Raw genomic sequence first — 24,431 nt, forward strand, 5'->3', positions numbered from 1 at the left:
TTACTCAAAAGTGAACTTTTAAGACAAATGAAGCTATATTTGAGCAAGAAAAATCATGTTACATGTGTCTGGGATACCACGGAGACACCAATGCAAGCAATCACTACCACCTGAAGTTTCTTTGATATTGTAGTTGGATCTATGAGACTCATCCCTCATATGTGAAAGAGTAGTTATATCCAACATTCTTACTTGTGTGCCTCTTATAGTACTCTCAACAAATGGATCGCTTAATCTATTCTACTCTACTTTACTTCCTCTTGATAACGGTGTGGTATTGACACAACTCATATTGCTGATAATCATCACTTACTTCCAAAACCAGAGTATAGCGGTCGACTATCGTCAAGGACCCATTCACCATTTCCATTCCTACCAACGGAAAAGTTTTATTACATTCATTTCTTTCTCCTTTCTAACTTCTTCATTCTCACATTAAACTTTTTTTTATTTAAAAAAAAAAATTAAACGTGAAAAGGGAGAAAGAAAGAAAAAAGAAAACCCTTAATTTTGAAAGCTTATCAATTACTCTTTGACCGATGTAAAGAAAGCTTGAGAATAATTTATTCTCGCGTCTCTCTTTGACACTTGTTGGATATATATCCGCCCCTCACATGTCGTATCATAATCATATCATATCGTAAAAACTCCGTGGTTATATCCTTCCCTAATTTATCATAGTCTTAACGTCCTTAGACATATCATAGTTGTGTCGTTATCTGAACGTACCTTAGTCATAACGTTACAGGAAAGTATCGTAACGCTATCGTTCTATCAATCTATCATAATCCTATCCCTTTCTACCCATAACCTAATCGTATTGTTTTATGAATCCATCGTGACCATATCGTTTTTATCAATTTGTCATACCCATAGCACTTCGAGACGTAATCAAACCATAACGTTTCATGAACATGTCTTACTCCTATTGTTACATTACGTTTAGTGCATTCTTCTCGTATCCTCTCTCAAATATACCATTGAACACATGGTACCGTAAGTATTATCATACAATTCACATATTATAACATATCATAAGCATATCGATTCACAAACATTTCACACATATCAATATATATGACACTTCCAAAACCACGGGCACAGTTAACATCAAATATAACCATATGGATGGTAAGACCACCTACCTGATTAGCTTAGGCTGGTGTCCTGAATTTATCCTTAAGAAAGTTTGATTTGTCCTTTGTATTAAAGTCAACCTATATGAACATGACATCAATTTCAATCATTTCTCTAAATTTTATGATGTTCTAGTGTTAGATTTCATTGGAATATTGCATGAGTAAAGTCTTGAAATGTTTATATATCAAAACTGTTTTAACACTTTCCAAAGCTTGATTTTTGGCTGTTTGTGTTTTTTTTATTTTTTTATTTTACTTGTGTTCCACATCTTACTGGGGTCAATTCATCCTTTTATGTTTTTTTTTTTTAATTTATGTTAGTCATTACTTTTGGATAATTTAATCTATTTTATTTATTTTATTTTTTTGCTATTGATGACTTATCTTTCTAAAACATACTAAATAAAACTAAATAATCGGTTAAAAGAGGATATGGGATATAACTTAAGGATAAATCTCCTTCCATACGAGAATAACTCATTCTCATGTCATCTTTGCTACCATATACTAAATTAACGATTTTATTTCTCTTGGGTCAAAACTATCCTTAAAGCACAAAATTGAAGTTGTAGTTAGTCAATTATAATATTTGACGTGCTAGTTTTCAAACTACTTTAAATGGGTGTAAAGAAACCATGAGAATAACTTAGTGTCACTAATTTGACACGTGTTGGGCATGTACTGAACACTTGTTAATACAATGGATACATTACAAATTTATAATCCATCGTATCAGACACTTGACTTTGAATATATTTTGAGAGTGAAACGTACATTAAGCTTTTAAGTATACAAATATATAAACTTATTTATATGAATTTATTTCTAATATAAAATTGATAAATTTTTTGAAATAATTCTTTTTAATTAATATATCATTGTCACTTCGGTGTCCTAGTTTTTTAAGAATTACATGTTACTGTTAGGAACAGAAAAAGAAAACTGGAAAGATCAGAAGAATTGGGAGAAATCTCTCATTCAATTGAAGAATGACTAAATCAAATCTAATTCAAATAACTAGATCAAATCTAATCCAAATAACTCAATCAAATCTAATCCTAACAATCCCTCCCTTAAACTAAACACGAATAGTAATCAGTTTATATCTACGACCTCATACTAAACTTCTACCAGGTAACTTCATCAATTCTCATGTGCCATTTCTGTTTATTGCTCCAAATCCATGGCTTGCCTCCATTTCTCACTCTTCAATGCTTCTTTAAAGTTTACAAAGTTGGCAAGCTCAGTAGGGTAAACATGGCTGAGCTTCATCATCTTCTTTACAAAAAAACTTCTCTTATTGCATAGTCTCTCATTCATACTACTTCATCAACATCTTCACAAAAATCTTCTCCTATTCAATAGTCTCTCATCAAGACTGGTGGTCTCTTATTCCTCGCCTTTTTCGAGCTAGGAGAGCTTGCTTCAGCCAAAGAGCCAGATGAAATATTTTCCTCTGCAGTATTTTCATCGCCGCTTCTATATCAGTATTTTCATCTGCCGCTTCTGTATCATTATTTTCATCTACAGCTTCTATACCATAGAGTCTGTAAGCTTTTGACTCTTCACTAACTCCCAGTAAAACATAACTCAAACTGTTATCATCTAGCCTAGTTCTCTGATCTCCCTCCTCTTTTTGTCTCTGAATCAACTCGAGCTCACAATATTTTTCTTCTTCCTTCCACTGCAGCTCCAGAACTAATCGTCGTTGTGCTTTTTCTACCCTTCTTCTATTCTCTTCCAGCATTTTATCTAAATCTTCTCTCTCTTTTCGTGCTTGTTTTTCTTTTTGTCTTGTAGTAGTAAGAGCGGCTTCTTTCTCTTTCTCAAGCTGCACATCAACATCATCAAACAACTTCGTGCGACCTTTCTCTATTCGCCTCTGTATTTCTAATTTAGTCTCTTCATAGTTTAAACTTTCTTCAACCTTCCTCTGAATTAATTAGTTCTTCCATCTTTCTAGCTGTATCTTCTTCTAACTTCTTCAACTCTGCTTCACGCCTTTTCTTCTCTTCTTCCTCTTTCTTAAGCTTCTCTATGGAATGATTCCGATCAGTGGATGCACGACTAGGACTGGAACTGGACGATTTGGGGAAAGAAGATAACGAGGAAGACCTACTTCTGCGTTGGCGGCTAAGGGAACTTGAAAGCCGCTTCTCCTGGAATGGGTAGTGGAACGATAGGGGGAAGGACTTGGGTCCCTTCTGCTTCTCTGACTATAGCGATAGGAATTGGAGCCGTGTGTGTACGACAGAGACCTTGAACCACTTCTCCCCATAAGTTTCAATTGAGTTTGAACGGCTGCTATAGGCTGCGATATAGCATGCAATACGCAATACGAACATTCGATTCAAAGACATCTTTGTCTCCATGAGTAAACCTCTCTCATAATGAAACACCTTGCATGTTCCATTTTGAAACAAAAAGGTAACCCCCTTTGCTTGCAATTTACCACTACTCAACAAATTGTTCCTCAGCTCTGACACATAGAACACTCCTGTGATTATCATTATGATTCCATTCACTTCCAGCCGTACATTACCCTTTCCGGTTACAACCATACTTGAGTTGGTTCCCAGCTTCACTGAATCTCTGAAACTTCCATCAAAATCTGAAAAATATTCCTTCTTTCCACACATATGATTGCTACATCCCGAGTCAAGGAACCACATATCTTCTCTATTGGCCTTATTCATATTCACGTAAGCCATCAGCGACATCTCTTCTCGATTCTCTACATAGTTTGTCTCCTTCTCCTTGCTTTGACATTCCCATTGAAAATGTCCTAGCTTGTGACAGTTATAGCACTCCACTGTGGCCTTGTTGAAGGTTTGTCTACCTCGTCTGGTATTGCTTTGACATTCCCATTGAAAATGTCCTAGCTTGTGACAGTTATAGCACTCCACTATGGCCTTGTTGAAGGTATGTCTGCCTCGTCCCCTTCCTTTGTCTCTAAAGCTTCCACAACCTTGGCTCCTTCCTCCAGTAGACTGCACAAGTGAACTCTCCATCGACATACTTTTATTATGACACACGTAGAAGACTGCTGCTTCTAGTTTTAACTAGTTTAGGGCATGACCCTGATACCAAAATGTTAGGAACAGAAAAATAAAACTGGAAAGATCAGAAGAATTGGGAGAAATCTCTCATCCAATTGAAGAATGACTAAATCAAATCTAATTCAAATAACTAGATCAAATCTAATCCAAATAACTCAATCAAATCCAATTCTAACCGTTACCATATCTATTTGGTATCATATTTATGTCTCGTATCTATATCTCATTTTTATTTTTGTGACTCTGAAATATTTGCTTTTATAAATAGATATCTTCACGAAAATAAGTTTAATTTATGTTGAGATGGAGAATAAAAATTGACACTTAAAAGGACGTTGATACTTGGACTTTGATTCCTCCTAGTGTGAAGCTTGCATCTTGCAATTACTTGGGTGGAGAATGTGTTTCACTTAAAATTCACTCAAGAGAAAATAATCAAATAACGAACCATATTTGAGAGAGGATAACATTTTTTTTAATCGTTTAGAAATAAGAAAGAATAAAAATCAAAACATGACATGAATGACATCTTCTTGAATCTTTGTTTTGTTCTCCTAAATGTATTATTTTATTTTATTTAATAAAACTCCATCCAAACTTCTACTCATAAATTTAATTATTATTTGTATACAATTGTTAATATGTAAGAAAATACACGTACAAAATGTTTATATTATTGGTAATACACTAGTCGGTTGTTTGACTAAAATAATGCAACCATTGTCCAAACTAAAGAATTTGATTCGAAGCTATCTTCTAATAGAGGAAGACTCAATTAGACTTTGTTGTAAGATTCGACCCTATCAACTTTAATAGCATTCTCCAACTATAAATATTGAACTCCAAAGTATTCACGAGCAAATTAAGTTTGTTGAAACTATCTATAAAAGTGTTCCAAAGTGTGTCGTGGAGAAGATTTGCCTTAAAATCTAGTTCCAATTAAGGATGTTAATGATGAAGAAGTGCAAGCTGTTGGAAGGTTTTCCGTGGAAAATTCCAGAGGTGGTAGATATAATTTAATTTACAAGTGTGTGGTGAATGGTAATTTCAGTCCCATATAGGCTTTGACCCCAAATTTTATATTATTGTGATAAAAGCTATACATGACAATAATATTCATTAGTCAGATATTACAATTGTGAAGAAGTTCCGTCATATGCATTGGACGCTACCCCATCATCATTAGTCATATGCATTAGTCAGATATTGCAATTGTGAAGAAGTTCCATCCCATCATCAATAATAGTGAAAATAAAAAAATATCAAAATATTAATAACAAATAGTTTGGTTTGGTGATGGGGCATCCATAGTTTTGAAAATGAAAAAATATAATAACAAATTAAATACTTTCTTTTGGAGATGTGGGTTATCAATCCACATACAACTCGCATGCAAAGCGAGCGCTCTACCATCTAAGCTACATCTCCACAATTTTTACAACACAAAACCCTAAACGTCTCGTCATAAATAATAGTGAAAATGAAAAAATATCGCTACTCATTATGACATAAATAAGGAAATATTGAATAGAAATAAAATAGTAATAACGAATAGTTTCTTTTGAAGATGCGAGGTATCGATCCCCGTATCTCTCGCATGCTACATTCCCACGATTTTACATCAAAAAACTCTAAACTTCCCGTCATCAATGATATTGAAAATGAAAAACTATCCCCGCTCATTATGTCGTAAATAAGGAAAAATTTAAAAGAACTAATATATTTGGTAATCGTTTCCTTTGTTGATGCATGGTATTGATCCTAGTACTTCTCACATGGGATGCAAACGCTCTACCATCTAGGTTATATCCTCAAGATTCTTACGTCACAAAATCTTAAACATCTCGTCATCAATAATAGTGAAAATAAAAAAATAACGCTATTCATTATGTCATAAATAAGGAAAAATTGAATAGAAATAAAATAGTAATAACGAATAGTTTCCTTTGGAGATATGGGGTATCGATTCAATCCCCGTACCACTCGCATGCTAAGCAAGCAATCTACCGTCTAAGCTACATTCCCACAATACTTATATCAGAAAACCCTAAATGTTCCGTCATCAATTCTAGTGAAAATGAAAAAATATCTCCGCTAATTATGTCATAAATAAGGAAAGGTTGAATAGAAGTAAAATATTAATAACGAATAGTTTCTTTTGGAAAGATGTAATAGAAATAAAATATTAATAACATAGTTTACATATTTGTCACTTGTGTTATTTTAATGTATTTATTTACTTTGTAAACATCTTTCATACTACAATCTCTTGAAGGGGCATTTTGAGAATCGAACTTTCATACCAGTACATATGAAGCCTTAGGCCTAGGTATTAAGGTCGTATTTTTTCGTATTGCAGGAAACACGTGAAGTCCTCGGATGTAGAATTTGTCTTTGAGAATAAAGCCTTGGGATGGGATGTTAAGAAAGGCTATGAGTATTAAGAGCATGATGGTAAATATAAAATGTCGAATATGAAGTTAGGTTGATTTCGAATATGAAGTCCTTTTCTTGAACACCCAATATTTTTAGCTTCTACTCAAATATATTTTTCTCTTAGTAGTTGGAGGGCTATAAAATGAAAAGTTGAATTGTTATAATATACAAGGGTTATCAAATAAACCAACAACCCAACAAAAGAAATAAACCAATCAATTTTGGTTGGATTGATTTGGTTCAGTTCATCAGTTTGTTTGATTTAATTTTTCTATTTTGCCTCGTATGACAAGAAAATAAAGTTGTATTGAATGCACCTTAGTTTCATTTATGACAAACTCATATGAAACATAATTGCATTAATAGTACTCAGAGTTGGAGTCTATAAGCATTTCATGAACTTCAGTGCAATTCATGCTTCATTAAAGATGAGATGAACTTTAGTTAGGTAACGGGAACTTTAAATTACTTCATGTGTGGAGCTTCAATTACTATATGCTAGTTACAATCTTTAGGATTGACTAATTGGACACGAATTCATGGATTTAGGGAAATTTTTGTGTAATTATCAACCACAACTTATGTTTTCAAATTTTTAGGACATAATTTAGGTAGTTGTTTTTATGAGTTGTAAACTTGTTTCTTTGCTTAATATGGATTTAGTTGAACTATTATAATCGATAAGATGGAGAAAGAAATTGTCTTTGAATTGACAAATATGGGGTTCATCGTTGTTGTCTTTTAACTTGTGATTTTGCAAAAAGCATAACTAATATGAACTGTCATGTCACAAGAACTTTAAGGTAAATCAAGAATATACCCTACACATCATTCAAGATGGCAATAAAATGGAGTTAAATTGAACGCACTTTAGTTTCATGTTTGGCGTGTTCAAGATAAAACATAATTGTATTAATGATATTGAGCCTGGAGTTTATAAGAATTTAATGATTTTAAGAGAAATTCTTGTTTTATGAGAGGATACCAACTTTATTTAAGGTACTAGGAGTTCAAGAATCTAGATTTGAATCTGGTTAAGGAACGGTATCTGAAAGTTTTGAATTCTAGACCAAATTTGTACCTAATTATTTCTTTTTATGACTAATTATAAATTAAGAGAAAAATATTTTTGTAAAGATAGATTTATCTCTAAAGCTTTCGTGACGAAACTATGTTTAGACTAGTAGTTTAAAGTCAGGAGATGCGGTCATAGGTGTGATTATTTTGGATGGGCTCGTAATAGAACTTATCGTTGAGATGAGGGAGCCTTCAAAGGTTGTGCATTCACAGATGGGGTCGTTATGTAGCGTTAGTCTGTCTTTATGTTTCAGTTTTTTTTTACTTTTTTCTTTTTTATAATTGTATCTCAAACACTTTTTTTTTTGTTTGGATAAATTTGAACAACACCATCTTATAATTTAATTTTATTTTACATTTAATGTTGTGGTGTTTTCTCAATCTCATTTTAATTTTACAATATTTTCTTATTTTATATTAATTTACTTTTATTTTTATTTGTTTTCACTCTCAATTTTAGTTTCTATTTGAGTTTTGAACCCTTGAAATTTGGGCGGTGAGAAATTGGTATCAGATCAGCCAGATTTTAAATTCTATAGATTTTTTCTTAGGATAAAGAGTCGTCTATCTCTATGACTCAGCTCGATGACACTCTCTCCACGACCAATTAAGCAGTCTAACCCTATTTTGTAGTATATGATATGTTGTAAAACTTGTATGTTTTGATTTTCGTGGTAGTTATAAAATGTCCTTGGACGTTAAAGAGTGAACGTTAACTATATAAGACAATACTGGATCAACAGTATAGTGTCTAGATATGGTGAGGAGGAAAAGAGTGGCTATGAGATATCTGACTAGCCTTAGGAAAATAGAGAGTTGTCGTTGCACAGTGCGAGACATCTAATCCATGAAATTTTGGTACTAGAAATAAGAACCTGGAGATGGTCCCCAAATGTCTGTATGGACCATTTCCAATCGCACTTTTTTTGGTTCCCTGGCAGCGTCAACCAGATTAACCCTACGGCATGACAATCCTTGAGCTTCCACTCCTCCGTGGTCATGGTATCAAACTTCACTCCCAAAATGGGTTCTTGAATTTCTTTCTCGTATAGATAATCTTCAATCTGCATCTTCTAGAAACTGATAACGAATCCATCAAACTTTTCAATTCCAGTCGTTGAACTTTCCATCTTCACAGATCGTGGTGAATCTCTCCTCGCTCTGATACCAGTTATTAGAATCACACAAAAATGCACACACTTGATCTAAATGAACACAAAGAACATGATAGAGAAAATGTAAGAAGAAATATTGACTAATGGTTAAGGTCAGATCAACTTTGAGTTCAAAGCAACAAGCACCAAAGACTGGTGCGAAAATTCTATGGATTAGTCGAAGTTGTCCACAAGATTAGGAAGACATCATATAGGATCCAATTGCTCCTATGGATACAGACTAACCCTGTTGTCCACGTCAGTAACTTGAAACGTTATTATTCCGACCAAGAAAACATCAAGCAAAAGTAGGTGGTATGACGTCATGCAAAGAAGAAATTGTTTCAAGCGAAGAAAGTAGGAAAGACACCAACAGAGAAGACTTGAAGAGTTAACAAACCGAGAAGTGATTTTCAACAGCTCCTAGTAGGTTGGAAAAGACTCCTCAATACTGAGATCAGTTAGAAGCGCGTCGCGAGATCTAAAGTCAGCCTCATTCTACAACGTTGAGTTTAGGAAGAGCCGGTTGATAGAGATATTGACAATTTGTATAAGGGCAGATGTCGCGGTCATGATTGGCCAAGGCGTGTTGCCTATGGCTGCATGTTAGATGTCTCAGCTATTCTTGTAAACGATTTGTGGTTCATGGTGGCATGCTCATTCCAAACCCCTTTTACTTGCTTTCATCTTAGATAGGCCTTTACTATTATTGTTGTGCCAATACGGGGTGTATGATTAGTCCTCAAAATCATATCTACACCCATCAAGACTAAAATGTCCCAAAATGTACTATAGGAGAACGTGATCAGTTGTTGTTTCTTCACTTGTAGCTTATAACATTGCTTTATTTGAAATTGTTTTTAACGTATTTCCTCGCTCACGTTTTCTAAAATATTTCTTCTAAACATGATTCGAGCATACACTGCTATTGTTCGTTCAATCTTAATTTTGCATTGTTGACTTGTTCATTGGATTAGAACAAATGTCACATAATCATTGTCTCACTACTACAAGAGAGCGATTGTGACACTTGTCTTCCGTTCAGTTGTGGGCCGCATCTTGTGACTAGTTACGTGAGTTTGGCCTGGAGAATACGTGTAGGTTGAAAAAGAAATGGTTGGATGCGGACTGCGAATAAGGGTTGGGCCACGGAAGGTTTGTTTTTTTACCACATATGAACTTTTGGCTAGTGAGTCTTAAATTTGGGTTCGTTTGAAAAATTTTGGTTCGTTTTTTAGTTCAAACGAACCCAAATTAAACCTACTAGTTCCTTCTTCCTTGCACGACTCACTCCTATTCTCTGTTCTGCCTCTTCTTGCTCTCTGAAACTTCTTTCAAGGCTATTGTTCACCGATTATTTGGGAGCATCTTCCTTAAAAGGATTGTGACCACAGATGACCTATGTAGAAAATTTGTACCCCCTTTCCTAAAACCTCTAGCGGACAACATACCCAAAACAGATGCGCTGACCAGACTGCTCTACACCTCGTCTCACCCCCTAGAGCATATGGATCCACCCAATCGATGAACACTCAAACCAAACTCGCCCATCCTTTTTGGCACAGGGACGCGAGAACCAATCCGAGTAATCTACAGTGGGGGACCCCTTAAAGCAACAAGCGAGAATGGCTAGGTTGATAGCAGGGTTAAAGAAAAGGCGAGTATGAAAAGACGTATCGCGTAATCGTCCCTGTAAGCAGCTTCATTCTTTCTTGATCTATGAACCGACTTTATGAAAAAATCAGTCTTTCGACTGAAAAGTGTGACTGTTTGGTATGGATAAGCAGGACCTCTTGGTTCGGGGGAAACCGGAGATGTTGGCTAAGAAAGCTAAGCAGATAAGTACAGGACGGACAAAATGCACATACAAATTGATTGACATGATCCCTCTCCCTTTCTCTTTGGCTAGTTGGCTAGTTGCACGATAAGCGGAAAAACATACCTTTTCTGTCGGACAATAGAAAAGTTTGAGCTAAAAGATTGAATCACACCTGGTAAGAAAGGCGGGCTTAGCTGGTTTCTCCAAACGTATAAATAAAAAAAGGAAGAAACTATTCCTAAAGAGGATACCGATACGCATACATTCTCGCATGGAAGAACCTAGCTGAATCGGATCAAGGGTCCTAACCTAGTTTGACTGACCTTCTTTGGCTGGCCCCCGCCTCTTGTAACAAGGTCAACCCGTATGTGCTTTTTCCTTTCGTTTAGCAAGATAGCTTACTAGCTATTTCGGCTCATAGCAGCAGTATGAAAAGCGATCTTGAGTTGAGTCCGCATTGCCATACGAATCGATATTGGCCAAACCAAGAGCTCCTATTTTTTTCTTTAACGAAAGCAGATCTAACAGTTTCGATAATACCAACCTCTTTTAAAGAAGGAGTCGCTCTGCCTTGATCACCGTGGACATATGCAGCTCCCGCTTTACCTTTGCCTACCGTGAAAAGGAAAGTTCCCTCACGATAGGCCCTCCCAGCTCCCGAACGTCTTTCTATCAATCGAGAGAGGTATAGAATAGTACAACAAACGAACAAGACAAGAATGGACTCATAAGATGGGCGGTCAGGGAAGCGATTTCAGTTGTGTTATCCGCCAAGGAAATGATCAAGGAATTCTCTATACACGGCTGAGAGATGACCGTATTGTTGCACATCCTGAATAAAGTACCGTAGGTAAGCGAAGCTTTTGAAAATGAAAGCGTGTAGAACTCAGATCCACTTTCTCTTCGATTCGTAAACTTCGGATCTGATCTTCCTTTTGTCTTCGGGTGACTGAGAGAGAATTTAGGCTTGTCGTGCATCCAATTTGGTCAACAATAAGGTACAAAGCGGATTGATTACATGGGCTTGAAGTTCCATTATCGTTAGGTCGAAGATCTCTACTAGGTTTAGTGCACTTTGGTAGTTGCGAATGTTGCCGTAATCGAATGTCTTTCTCATTCGACATTCTCTCTTACCAAGCACTCATACTCGCCAGGGTTGAGGAGACAGTCCGTGAGCTAATTGGGTTTCGAGATTGCGTATACGCGAAAAGAGCTCGCTTTCGACTTTCTCCTCGGCATTTTGTGTCCGATTCTGGTTTAGGAAAGGGCCTGATCTCTTTCAATGGAGCACATTGATGCTGAAGGAGTCTTCAAAACTGGTGGAGAGGCTATGATGACTTCAGGCTATTCAAATATCATGACTGATACCACAAAGAAAGGGTATCTAAGTCACACTAGTGGAATAGTTTTTTCATAATAATTATCTCGATATATGATACCAAAAACCTGTCTGATGACTGATAACGTAAGGGGTTTCAAAAGACAAAAGAATGACAATTCTATGTGTGATAGAAAAGAAGATCTTTTTTTTTAGTGTGGCTTTGCACTTCGGCCCCTTTGAATACCACATTAGGGTGGCTGGATTCGAACCTATGGCTCTCTGAAACTTCTTCATAACCGCTCTTTAGAATACAATAGAACAATTTGTGTAATGCTCTTTTTGAAGTCCGGCTCGAGACGAAGCTTTTTTGTTTGTTTGGAGGGGGATTCCGAGATTTTTTATAACTTTTTTTTTTTTTTTGGAGGGTCATTCCGAGAATCGAACTCGAGATCTCTTGCACCCAAAGCAAGAATCATACCACTAGACCAAATGCCCTTATTATGAAATATATATTAAGTTGTTTATGGAATGTATCATAATTATTTAATTTATTTTCTTTGTTAATCAAATCCATGTGCAATTATTATTATATCATTTAGATCTAGACGGCTGTTAAATTATCTACATAGGGTTTGTGATAATTACTGTAGAGAGAAGAAAAAAAAAATAGAAGTTATTTTCTAGTGTAAGTTTTAGTTTGATAGTTTCACATTTGAGACATATATATAATTACTGTAGAGAGAAGAAAAAAGAATAGAAGTTATTTTCGGAGTACACAAGTAAATGATATTAAAAGAGCATTATCATTAAATGATAATACACTAGGTTGCTGCTGAATTGCTTTCTCTGAGGCTCATCTTTTGAGAAATGAACATAGGGGCACATTCCGAGAATTAAACTCGGGACCTCTTGCACCCTAAGCGAGAATCATATCACTAGACCAAATGCCCTTTCTAAAAAAAATGCAATATTTTTAACTCCTACTCAATATATTTTTTTCTCTCAAGTTTGAAATCTATTTTCTTGAGCGGTTGTTGGAATATAAAACAAAAAGTTGATGGTCTAGTATTTTACTTGTAAGTAAGGCATGTAATATTGAATTGTTCTAATATGCAAGTGTTATCAAATAAATTACAACCCAACAAATGAATCAAACTAATCAGTTTGGGTTGGGTTGGATTTATTCGGCTCAGTTCATCAATTTGTTTGATTTAATTCTTCTAGTTTGCTTCGTATGACAAGAAAATGAAGTTGTATTGAATGGTACCATAGTTTGATTTATTACAAACTCATATGAAATATAATTGCATTAATAGTACTAAGAGTTGGAGTCTATAAACATTTCATGAACTCAAGTGCAACACATGCTTCATTAAAGACGAGATAAACTTTAGTAAAGTAACTGGAACATTAAATTACTTCATGTGGAGCATCAATTACTTTATGTTATACTATCTTTAGGATTTACTAATTGAACACGAGTACTTGGATTTAGGGGATTGTTTTATGTAATTTTCAACTACAACTTATGTTTTCAAATTTTTAGGTCATAATTTAGGTAGTGGTTGTATATTATGGATGAACACTAGAGTTTCTATCCCGTTCACCACAACTACTCTAGTTTTTGTTTGAAGGCTATAATTGTAATCTATGTTGTATGGCAGTAAAGTTTGTTTAGATGAAATTTTAGTTAAAGTTGCATATTTTACTTCTTGCAAGTAAAAGATTTGTTTCTTAGCATAATATGAATTTAGTTGCAGAGTTATTAGGAAGAAGATGGAAAAAGAAATTTTGTTTAAAATAATAAACAGACCCAAGTTCATCTTTGTTGTTGTCTAATTGTGATTTTGCAGAAAGCTTAACTAATATGAAATATCAAGGTAAATCAAGAATATATCCTACACGTCATTCAAGATGACAATAAAATGGAGTTAAATTGAACGCAATTTTAGTTTCATGTTTAGTAGGTTCAAGATGAAGCATAATTGTATTAATGATATTAAAGAGAAATTCCTATTTTATTAGAAGAGACCAACTTCATTTTAGGTACTAGGAGTTTAAACTACTTCCATTGTAATTTCAATCACTCCACAATGATTACAAATTTAGGGTTGACTAATTGGACATCAATTATCAACTTTAGGTTATAATTTAGGTAGTAGCCATTATATTATTAATGAGCATAAGAGTTACAATTCTTCCATGGACCATATGTGTTATAGTTAAATGAATATATATATTATGTATGTCGAGGTTTGGGTAAAGCACAAAGTAGTAAGGAACACCATTGTCAACTCTAGAGCCACCCACAACTCATGATGGAGACCGATGCAAAATATTTTAACATCCTTTGGCATCAAGATACAGGAAAGATGAACGCCGTTAAATTGGAAGCTTTACCTGTCTTAAGAGTCACAATGAGAACTCTAATCAAGCTGGAGCCTTGGACTAGGCAAATTGTTTAGTGATAGTTGAAATGGATGACTTCGACGTCGTATCAGAAATGAATGTCCTGCTGAAACACAAAGTCACTTACATGCCCATAGCAAAATGTCTAGTAATGGAGTCTAACCCGACGTTCATTCAAAAAAACATCCATCAACCAAGAGGGTTGAAAATGATGTCGATACTACAGTTGTGATAGAATCATAGTCATGATGAATCTACGGTTGCTGCTATTGTTGTAATTGAAAAGGGGAGCTCGAGTGAGCCAACCTCAATAGAAACCTTGTTGCCACTACATGAACACCACGACGCAAAACAATGTTAGATAATGGATTTATCCCCACCAGGAGAGACAAAAACAAGGTCAGATACTGAAGAAGGGAGACAGAGACAAACCACTGAAGCAACACATGTTCACACAGAAATATCTTCTAGACGGATGAAGAGAAGGGTCAGTCGGAAGCGTCAACCACAATAATTTCAAGAAAAATAAAGAGTTCATATAAGTTAAGTTCAGATAAACTTCGAGTTCAAAGCAACAAGAACCAAAAACTGGTGTGAAAATACTATGGACTAGTTAAAGTTATCCATAAGATTACGAAGACATCATATAGAATCCAATTGCTCTTATTGATGCGGACTAACCTTGTTGAACACGTTAGTAACTTGTAACGTTATTATTTCGACCAAGAAGACATCAAGTAGAAGCAGGTGGTATGACGTCATACAAATAAGAAAAAGTTTCAAGCGAAGAAATTAGGAAAGACACGAACAGAGAAGACATGAAGACTCAACAAACCGAGAAGTGATTTTCAACAGCACCTAGTAGGTTGGAAGAGACTCCTCATTATGAGATCAGCTGGAAGCGCATCGAGAGACCTAAAGTCAGCCTCATCCAATAAATTGTGTGGGGGCAGATGTCACAGTCATGATTAACCAAGGCGTGTTGCCTGTGGTTGCATGTTGCATGTCTCAACAATTCTTGTAAACGATTTGTTGTCCAAGGCGGTTATTTGGGCAATGTTATTGTTTACCGATTATTTGGGCGACACGCCTTGAGCAATCATGACCGTCACAATTGGCTAAGACATTTGTTGTCCATATGTTATTGTTGTCCAAGAGACTCCTCATTATGAGGTCATGATTGGCTAAGACATTTAAAGAAGTTTTACCTAGGGCAACTTCTATCATAATCCTCTTCTTGCTCTCTGAAACTTCTTTAAATGTTATTGTTCACTTGTTATTTGGGCGCATCTTCCTTAAAAGAATTGTGACGACAGATGACCTAGGTAAAACTTCTATTGGGAGGTCAGTGCAATAGAGAATCTGTGTCCCTTTCCTGAAACCTTCCGCGGACAACATAACAAAGATTTCCAATATCATAGAACAATTTGTGTAAGAATCTGTATCCCTTTCCTGAAACCTTCCGCGGACAACATAACAAAGATTTCCTAAAAAAAAAATCATAGAACAATTTGTGTAATGCCTTTGAAGTTAGGCTCGAGGCTCTATCTTATCTCCCAAGAATATGGTTCATTCTCTATACATAGAAATTCTGCAATAGAAAGTGGTACCCTCGTCTTCTTTTACAAAACTTTCGCAAGTTCTCATGCAATGATTTGAAAGTGGTACACTCATCTTCTTTTATAAGACTACCTTGGCCTTCATGGAATGATTATGCTATTGTTCACTGATTATGCTACCTCGGCCTTCTTTAAATGTTATTGTTCACTGTTTATGGTCTATGTCCCGAAAAAGTAAGTCTTTATGTCAAGAAAGGAGAGGAATCCTTGTAGTTTCCAAGATTTGAAGAGAATCATACATACACAAATTTTCTTTGTTTGTTTATTCTTGTTGTTTCCTCTCTTTAATTAACATGTTATAAAGACACTGGTAAATTATAATTAAATATAGTTTTTTTTTTCTTTCCAAATATCCATCTAAATTACTTCCTGGTTCAAGGTTTAAAAAACTTATTTCAAATCTTATTATATTGCATGCTTCAATTTCATATAATTGTTGGGGGCATTTTAAGAATCAAACTCGAGACCTCTCGCACCCGAAGCGAGAATCATACCACTAGACCAAATGACTTGTAGTGGATCTATCATTTTTAGTTGCTGGTCCATATCTTTTATGCGCCTCACTATTTGAAATTTATCCACATGCTTTTGTTTCAATTCTAGAAATAGAAATGATATCCATAGAAATACATAATTTTACAACGCAAATATGAAAAACTCGTGATCAAGTTTTAGATAAAAGTAGCAAACATGTTGATAGCCTAATTATCAATTGGAAGATTTAGCTAATATGAATTGTTATTGTTTGATACCAATAATAACAGTCATTTTAGTATGCTAAGTATCCATATGTGTCCATGAAAATTAGTTAATGCTATATTTTTCTTATACTGGCCATAATATCTCTCAACCAAATGCATTAGTTGAAAATGTATTTAATATTTTTCTTTTGTCCTTTTCTTTTTTTGAATGGTCTTGTCTCAATTCTATTTGAAAATTGATATTTTGTTTGGTAATTTTAAACTCATTATTTTTGTTTGTTCATTCCACCTAATTTGTAAAAAAAAAAAAAAATCATACCATAGACCAAATGCCCTTATAGTGGATCTATTATTTTTAGTTGCCCGTGTGTATATGTTTTCCGCACCCCAATATATGAAATTTATCCACATATTTTTGTGCTTTAGAACCTACTATTATTGTCATGTTAACTTCACATGGTCTATCACACAATTGAAGCAGCATTGTCATGTTAAAAATTAGGCCCATTTGATAACTATTTTGTTTTTTTGTTTTATTTCAAAATTATGGGTTTTATCCTTTTATATATATATATATATATATATATATATAAATATTTGAATTTTAAGCAGAATTACACACCAAACTAAGTTTTTGAAAAATATTTTTATTTATTTATTTTTTCTTTATTTTAGTTTTCCAAACATAGATTGATCTGGAGTGGCTAGTTTTCAAGATTACTTCTTTGATACAATTGAACTATATTTATATTGTAAAATGGGATTAACTTCCTTTAACTTTATGTAGTTTATTTTTATTACTATGTTTACTTCTATCTCATGTTACTCTATTTATATTTACTTCGATTTATACAAAAGTTTACCATAATTAATAAATCTATGTGCTTACTACATTCCCTACAAAAATAAACTTGTTTGTATCAAGATAAATTACAATGAATACGGTGAAAAGAAATCCCAAAAAATAAGTAGAAGGTTGAGAATTTCACTCAACTACACAATGTGAAACTGCATGGCTCACATGCAATTCTACCACAAGAATGACATGAAACTTGCATAGATGATGCTTAGATTTTGAAGGGGAACTTCTCAACTTGAGAGATCAATTTCATTCATCACAAATCTGATTTTTACATAATAATTTGTGGGTATTTATAGTCTCCCATAGAGAAGTTAGTGGCCGGTATTTAATCTCGATCCCCTTAAATCTCCAAAAAAAAAAACAAGTACATTTGACAATTCTACCATTACAAACTTTATGAAATTAAAAATAAATAAAGTTTTCTAACAACACATGTAATGATGCTTGCAACTTCATTTACTCCTTCAACTGTGTAAAGATTCACTTCTGAAGCTCCAAATGGTCATTTCTCAATCTAATAAGCTTGTAACACATGAAATAATAGTTGAACCGAGCCTATCCAATTTTGTAGATGAAGAATGAATGCTTGTTGAATCTTCTTGGTCTTGGATCCTGTAATAGGTCCGGTTGGAACATTTGAAACACCGTGATCCTTATCATCTTCCCCCTCTTCAAAAGGATTCGTCCTCGAATCAGAAAATCATCACCTACATGAAAAGGACTCAAGACAGCAACATTGAAAGTAGAATGTGCTGAAAATTCTCCTAGAATATCATTTTATATGCATTGTTATTAATTCTTTCAAGGACTTGATAAGGGTCATCCCCTCTTGGATGTAACTTTGTCTTCCTTTGAGATGGGAATCACTCCTTACGAAAATGTATCCAAACCCAGTTACCGGGTTGAAAAATGATTTCATTCCGTCCTTTGTTAATTCTTGAAGCAACATTGAAATTTTCTTTCTCAATTGTCTCCTTCCCCTCTTTATGCAATGTTTTGATCCCATTTGCCTTACTTGTGGCTACTTTACTCACAAAATTATTAGAATGAATAGAAAGCAAATCAAGACGCGTAAGTGGATTAAATGCATAAGCAACTTCAAAAAGAGAACATTGAGTGGCAAACATTCGTCCCATGACTTAATATTCTTACAAATAATAGCCCTAAGCAATGCTCCTAATGTTCTATTAACCACCTCAATTTGCTCATTAATCTGAAGATGACATGTAATTGAAAACAATAATTTGTTACCCAATTTATGACTTAATATTCTTATAAATAATAGCCCTAAGCAATGCTCCTAATATTTTATTAACCACCTCAGTTTGCTCATGAATCTGAGGATGACATGCAGTTGAAAACAATAATTTTGTACCGAATTTATCCACTATAGTTTCCAAAAGTGACTTAAAAACTTAACATCCCTATCTTTTTTTGTGTGCAGCAAACATTGGTAACATTGACTACAAAACTTATCAACATCGTAATTCATGGCAAAGGTCATATGGATCGTGATGAGCATTTTCTCCCATATCTTAGTTTCGCTAACTAAAGTTTTCCAATAACTCCCAAACTTCATTACCTTATATAAACCTCTTGGGATAAGGATGCATATAACACTTCATAAAATAAGATCTACTGATGAATTTCATAGCATTTGAAGGTCATCTAGGTCATGAATCGAAGGTAAATTACCTTAGGGGCATTATGGTCATTTTACACCGTTTCTTGGTTTACCTACTTATCCTTATCCAATGACCACCAAATTTCATATCTAACCTCAACATACTATAATATGCTCAGTATTAAAATTTGATAGGCAGCGGAGCTCATATAGTGGGTTATTTTAATGTTACTTAAATCTCGAGCTATTTAATCGGTTCAGGGTCTTAACTCACGGTTCTTTGGTTTTTTCTTTCATATATCCTTAATTCATACTTGGTTTAGGGTTCATATGAAAATCCAAGCAATTTCTACAAGTATTTCTTAACAAAAAATTCAAGGTGGCTACTTGCCTCGTCGTCGACGTTTGTGACGTCCATTCTTGAGCTTCCAGTATCTGAATTACTTCAAATTTCCTTCCATGTACTCCTTATTGTGTCTAGTTTCTGAAACCATAAGATTTTCTATGAGAATCGGTCTGAAATGGGGTTAAAATTGAGAAAATCCAAGAAAATGTCAAATTTTGAGTTGACTTGGACAGTTCAGTTGAACTGGCCATATCATCGTTTTCTTCCTCTGAACAGGAAGAAGATGCGCATTTTTCGAGTCGCCGCCATCTGAAACTCGGCCTGTACAGCCACATTTACAGCGTTTCTCTCCTCGATTTCTTCGTGAAACTTAAAGATGGGTATTACAAGGAAGGGCTAGGGATTGATTTGATACCTTCTCGTGGATTGTAGCCTAAGATATTCACTTCGAAAGTTCATCCAAAATCTGATTTATCGCTGGAGATAAAACAAAGGATTTCTTATTGGGAAGCCGATTCTAAGGGTTTCAAGGCCCTATTTCTTCATTGAACCTCTTCCATATCCTTTCTTCAAGCTAAAGGAATTGATTTGGAGGAACGTCTTTGAGTGTAATTCTTATTCTATAAAAAATTTAATGATTTGGGAAGTTTATAGAAATTAGAAAAAGTACCATTTTCTACATATTTTTTCAATTTTACTTGTTCTTTGCTTCTAGATACAACCTAGTAGGGATTATCCACTGTCCCTTATTGGAGACCTTGAGTGTTGCAAATTCTCCTCTCCTTTGAAAACTTTCGGTCATCGAAAGTGCTTATTCTAAAATAGGTGAGGGTACAAGGTTCTTATTTGCCTTCTGTTTCCCAAGTGGCTTCTTCTACTCTATGATTCTTCCATAGGACCTTAACAAGAGAGATTTTCTTGTTTCTCAATCATTTGACTTTCTTGTCTATTATTTGAATTGGGTCTTCTTTATACGTTAGGTCATCTCTCGAGAAGAGAGTTTCATGAGCCAGTACGTGCGAACGATCTAGGGTATACTTGCGTAGTATGGATACATGAAAGATGTTATGTACTACAGACAAGTTTGGGCATTGCCCGATTCTATAGACCACAGATCCAATCCTTTCTAATATCTCAAAGGGACGGATAAACCTAGGGCTTAGCTTCCCCTTTTTACCCTACCTGAGCACCCCTCTCATGGGGTGCTACCTTTAGGAATATATGATCCCCTACCTACAATTTCATGTCCTTGCGCCTTAGGTCTGCATAGCTTTTCTCTCGGCTTTGTGCGGTTTGTATCCTAGCTTTAATCTTCTAGACTGCGGTGTTGGTAATTTGCACCAGCTCTAGCCCAATAGTTGTCGTTTGCCCCCCTCCTTCCCAAAAGATAGGGGAGCGAAATCTTCGTCCATAGAGAACCTCATATGTGGCCATTTGTATGGTGGCTTGGCAAGTATTATTATAAGCGAATTTCATAAGGGTAGGTACTTATCCCAACTTCCTGCAAAATCCATCACATATACCCTCAACATGTCTTCCAATATTTGCTTGAGCATTTCTGTTTGACCATCTGTTTATGGGTGGAATGTCGTACTATAACTGCGTACCCAATGCCTTTTGTTGAATTTTCCAAAAGCGAGATTTAAATCTGGCATCTCGGTCTAATACTATTGTCTTTCGTTGAATTTCCAGAAGTGTACCCAATACCTTTATTGATGAATATTCTTTTTTAATGTTAGCAAGAGTAGCTCAGTTGGGAGATTGTTAGACTGTAGATTTTAATGTCACACGTGTTTTATCCACGTTCAACGCACCTAATACAAGTTTATTACCTGACTATACAATCTAAAAACATAACTTGCTTATTCAATCTAAAATTAGTGATTATTTCTTTTTTAAATATAATGAATTAGCGGAAATACCTTTAATTATGAATTTTCATTTTTAATATTAGCAGGGATAGCTCTGTTGAGGGTGCGTCAGACTGAAGATTTGAAGGTCACGTGTTTGATCTCCACGTTCACCGCACCTAATTCTAGTTGCATAACCCGACTATTCAATCTAAAATTAGTCATTATTCCTTTCTGAAATCTCAATGAATTATCGGAAATACCTAATGTGTTCTAGTTCACCGCACCTTATACAAGTTGGATAACTTGAATATCTTATTAAAAATTAGTGATTATTTCTATTTAAAATTTCAATGAATTAGCGAAAATACCTTTACTGATGAATTTTCATTTTTAATGTTAGTGTGGATAGCTCAGTTGAGAGAGCGTTAGATTGAAGATCTGAAGGCCTCGTGCTCGATCCATGTTAACCACACATGGTTCACTTTGCACAATTTGACTATTCAATCTAAAATTAGAGATCATTTCTTTCTAAAATTTCAATTAATTAGCGGAAATATCTTTACTTAAAAACATTCACTTTTAATGTTAGCGAGGATAGCTCAGTTTGGAGAGCGTCAGATTTAAGATTTGAAGGTCACGTGTTCAATCTCCACATTCACCGCACCTGTTTCTATTTGCGTAACCTGACTATTCAATAAAAAATTAGTCATTATTTCTGATGAATTTTCATTTCTGATGATTGCGGGGATAGCTCAGTTGGGAGAGCGTCAGACTAAAGATTTGAAGGTCACGTGTTTGATCCATTTTATAGTTTAGTTGATTATTATTTCTTTTTAAAATATAATGAATTAGTGGAAATAACTTTAGTTATGAATTTTTATTTTTAATGTTAGCAGGGATAGCTCAGTTGGGAGAGTGATAGCTTAGTTGGGAGAGTGTCACTATAGATTTCAAGGTCACGTGTTTGATCCACGCTCACCGCACCTGATTCAAGTTGACTAAGTTGCATAACCTGACTATGGATTCCTCTCCATAAGACATTTAGTAAAATGACTCATTTTATTGCATGGAACAATAAAATTGATGTTCCCGTAGAATTGTCAATACATTATACTTTCAATGTTGCTAAATTGAGTCCTTTTGATGTAGGTGATGATTTTTCTGATTCGAGGACGAATCCTGAAGAGGGAGATGATGATAAGAATCACGGTGTACATTTTACTTTCAATGTTGCTGAGTTGAGTTCTGATAACAACTGAGGAAAATAAAATAAAATAAAATAATAATAATAATAAATAAATAAATAAATAAATAATATATATATATATATAAAAAAACATTTGGTAACCGATCCCTACTCCTTTCTTCAATCTTTCACCACTCCTTCGATGTTCCCGTAGAATTGTCAATACATTATACTTTCAATGTTGCTAAATTGAGTCCTTTTGATGTAGGTGATGATTTTTCTGATTCGAGGACGAATCCTAAAGAGGGAGATGATGATAAGAATCACGGTGTACATTTTACTTTCAATGTTGCTGAGTTGAGTTCGGGTAACAATTGAGGAAAATAAAATAAAATAATAATAATAATAATAAATAAATAAAATATAAATATATAAAAAAAAACATTTGGTAACCGATCCCTACTCCTTTCTTCAATCTCTCACTACTCCTTCCCTACAAATAAATCTAGCAATAAATCAGGAATTCTTTTCTGTAAAGATTTACTCAAAATTTCTTTGTTACTGCCCAAACAAATAGGAAAAAAAAAACAAAAAGTTTAAGCAGATTTAGTTCGGCGGAGGAGATACGTCATTTGAAGAGGTCAGTAGTGACATGTTAAATCTTCCTCTTATTTTATTAAGTAATATTAATTTGGTTACCATTATTTTGTTTTGAATTAGAGATTAAAGGAAAATAATTTTGTATGAGTTTCAGGAAATCACAACCAATTATATTTTAGATCTCCTCAATTGTTACAATGATTTATGTTGTCAATAATTTTATAGACAAAGAAAATAAGAAAAAAAAAACTAAATAGAGATGGAAATACAGAATACTGTTAACTAGAGAAAAAAAAAATGAAAGTAAAAATAAAAAGAGAAGATTTGGAAGTAAGGATAGATTAACAAAATTGGTCAATAATATCTAAAAAATAATTACAGTGGAAGATGGAAGATGGAAGATGGAAGATGGAAGATTGAGAAAAGATTTTGTTGAACATGATTTTAAAAAAATATAACAGGAAACATCAGAGGGCAAGGAACTCCATCAAATTTTGTCAGGAAATATCAGAATTTAAGAATGGCCAATGTAAATTAGAGAAATAATTTTATAGAGTTCAAACTTGAAACTGATGTCATGGGCTTACATAGGTTGACTTGGAGTTCAATTGACTTTCATTAAGGATAACGACGGAATCGAACTTTCATTAAGGATATATTTGGGACGACGACTTAAGCTAACCAGATAAGTGACCTTACTATCGGCATGATTATATTTGATGTTGACACGTGCCCTATGGTTCTGCACGTGTCATATATATATATATTGATATGTGTGAATTGTCTATGGATCGATATGCTTCCTATATGTTATGTTATGTTATTAAAGGTGGTTTGTATGATAATAATTATGGTACGATGTGCTCAAGGATATGTTTGAGATAGGATACGAGAAGGATGCACAAAATGAAATGTAACAATAGAAGTAAGATATGTTCATGAAACGTTAAGGTTAGGTTACATACTAGAGTGCTATGGATAGGAGAGATTGATGAAAGAATACGGTTAGGTTATGGGTAGAAAGGGATAGGTTTGTGATAGATTGATAGAACGATAGCGTTATGGTAAGTTAGAGAACAATATGACTATGAAGTGTTTACGTTATGACTTGTTTATGATATGGTACATTGTATGCTAGATTATTGTGCTCAAGTACGTAGTTATGTGAACATGAATGTATGCTATGTATGCTTTTAGTCTGATGTGATATGTTATGCATGTGACGA

At 34.4% G+C, this 24,431-nt stretch overlaps 1 non-coding gene and 1 pseudogene across 1 annotated transcript; both read right to left on the reverse strand.

Moving 5' to 3' along the window:
• The window catches only part of LOC111439302, a 75,746-nt pseudogene extending 72,329 nt beyond the window's left edge, over positions 1–3,417 (reverse strand).
• Positions 3,418–12,428: 9,011 nt separating this feature from the next.
• TRNAP-UGG lies at positions 12,429–12,500 on the reverse strand. Its single transcript has one exon. It is a non-coding gene; the product is annotated as a tRNA-Pro (tRNA).
• Positions 12,501–24,431: the final 11,931 nt, after the last annotated feature.

The sequence above is a fragment of the Cucurbita moschata genome, unplaced genomic scaffold, assembly GCF_002738365.1.
Source record: "Cucurbita moschata cultivar Rifu unplaced genomic scaffold, Cmos_1.0 Cmo_Scf00090, whole genome shotgun sequence".
Classification (NCBI taxonomy): Eukaryota; Viridiplantae; Streptophyta; class Magnoliopsida; order Cucurbitales; family Cucurbitaceae; genus Cucurbita; species Cucurbita moschata.